General features: G+C 26.4%; 1 long non-coding RNA gene across 1 annotated transcript; it reads right to left on the bottom strand.

Moving 5' to 3' along the window:
- Positions 1-464: 464 nt before the first annotated feature.
- On the bottom strand, positions 465-1,870 carry LOC145821069 (uncharacterized). Its single transcript, XR_014363108.1, has 2 exons — positions 1,533-1,870; positions 465-730 (listed from the first exon to the last, which is right to left on the bottom strand). It is a non-coding gene; the product is annotated as an uncharacterized LOC145821069 (long non-coding RNA).
- Positions 1,871-2,694: the final 824 nt, after the last annotated feature.

The raw sequence follows: 2,694 nt of genomic DNA on the forward strand, positions 1-2,694 counted from the left end.
TTGCCACAATGCACATAGTAAATTTCTCTGGATGGATTTCACCTCACAAATTTCTCTAGATAAATTTGACCTTACAAAACATAGTGCACAAAGTAATTTTCTCTGCTACTGGAAAATTTCTCTGGATAAATTTGCCACAATGCACATAGTAAATTTCTTTGAATGAATTTGACCTCACAAATTTCTCTACTATTGACAAATTTCACTGGATGAATTTGACCTCACAAAACACAATGCACATTTCAACAAACACAATGCACATAGCAAATTTCTCTGCTATGGGAAAATTTCTCTGGATCAATTTGACTGGTATTATAAAAGCACTCCCAAAGTATGTTTCTAAAAACGTAACACAAAAAGTAATTTTCATTACTATTAAAAAAATTTCTGAATGAATTTGATTGGTATTATACATGCACTATCCAAAAAGTACATTTCACAAAACAAAATACACAAAGTAATTCTCAAATGTATTATTCAATCAATAAATGTAATATCCTCATCTATTTAACAAAGGTTCCTTGTATGTCCTCTTATTATGGCGATCAATCCTATCACATCGACTACACTTCATCACCCTTTTAAACTCTTCAGTAGAAGCAATTCTGTTCTTCTTTGGCCTCCTAGCTGATCTCTTACTCAATGCAAGTAAAATCATAGCATCATCAATTCAATTCACATGAAACATTAATGATAATAGTATCATTCCCATATTTGCGCAGCAACAACACTGCAAAAAATACCAAAAATAACTTGTTCAATATAAAAATACTTCACAAGAATAACATAAAAGTTTAGAGAAATTTCTAATAATTATAATTTTCTCTGGATTATAATACCTACGTTATAATTTTCTCTGGACTCAAATAAAGTCCAGAGAAATTTACAAACTTAAATTCACCTTCAAGATAACAAAAACAAAATTACAGAAAAATTAATGAATCTAGAGAAAATCACAGAGATATTCAATGCTAACTATTAAACACAATCATAGACAAAAATCACACAGAAGATCAGTTATCAAATTATAAGCTTCTCTGTGATTTTCACTGGACTACAAGCTTATAATTTTCTCTGTCTGATTGTGCATTATTAGACTCAAATCAGAATGCAGAGAAATTTCTCTGGCATATAAACATACAATTTTCCCTGGAATATGAACATATAATTTTCTTTGGAATACAAAGCAAAGTGTAGAAAAATGAAAAGTGCAGAATAAATGAAAAAAACAGAGCACAAAACTTAAGACAGTGAAGAAAAACAGAGCCGGTCTCCAAACACGAAGAACAAAACTTATCATTGATAAACATGTAACACAGAATGAAAAATCAACTCCATTGTCAAAAGCAAAGAATGAAAAATCAACTTCAAAAATCAAAAAATAATTCACGAAGCTGGCTTTTCTATCACATTGATCAAAATTGAAAATAAAAACCTAATTCAAAATAAACTACAAAAACTTATTTGAAATCGGAGTCCATATATACAAATCAAATGAAAAATAAAAAACGTAAACTGATTGTCAAACTTACCTGATTCAACTCTACTGAAAATTCGAGCTTCAACACGACTTCAACTTCTACACGATCAACGAAACTCAACTACTATACGACTACAAAATTCCTACAAAATTTCCACGAAATCTGCATCATCGAAATCTCCATCGATCGCCAAGTTCATCCCAAAGTAATCTTCCATAAAAATAGTAACGTAATCTTCAGATTCCAAAATTGAAAACCACGTATAATATACAAAAGGGTAAAATAGGTATTTTATAAACTAAACTAACATTAAGGGACCTTAGACACCAGAAAATATTATTATGGATCTCTCCTCATACAAAAAGTTGGGTAGGGACCTTAGACCAATTTTCCCTTTTTATAATATATTTTCAAGAAATTCATTACTTTATAATGGTGGATGTTATCTCAATTTTACCCCTCAATTAATATGGAAATATTTTTAATCTAAATAAAATAATATTTTTTACTTATAAAAATCATGATATTGTATTAAAAAAAATCATAAATCACAATGAAAAAATCATTAAAAAGTTCTATTTTGTTTTGAAAATTATTATTTAGTTATATCAAATTTCAATGTTAACAAATAAATCTTTTTTTAATAAATTGCTATACGTAAAAAAAATTCAATTGTTCATAATAGTATATTTTATTTTCATTTTATCTTTTTCATTAAAATATGAACAAAAACTTTCATAAATAATTTTAATGTATAAGAAATTTTATAAGTAAATTACTTTTAATTGTTCAAATTAAATGATTTTCATAAACTAAAAAAATTATAGATATAAGATCTATAATTTTTACAATTAAAATTTTAATTAAGTTATTTATAAAATTGTTATTCATATTAAATATGAAGGTAAAATTGGGAACATACCATTATAGAGCAATGAATCTTTTGGGAACCCTTTATCGCAAATAGGACTTAGTTATCCATATTGAAGGACTCGTTAGTAATCTTAAGAGCAGAATATGACTTATTGATTATTTTTCCAAAAAATTATTATGTTTAGGATAAATTTTTAACTTTTTACACACAAAAAAAGTGTAAAAAGTAGAAAGAAAATGAAATCTTTAATTTTTTTCTATAATTTATTGACTTTTTTTTGACTTTTTTTTAATCATTTTTCAACTTAATAGATATTACCATTGTATTGAGATTTTTTTA

Source organism: Camellia sinensis, chromosome 3 (assembly GCF_055761805.1).
Source record: "Camellia sinensis isolate YWXY chromosome 3, ASM5576180v1, whole genome shotgun sequence".
NCBI classification, from domain to species: Eukaryota; Viridiplantae; Streptophyta; class Magnoliopsida; order Ericales; family Theaceae; genus Camellia; species Camellia sinensis.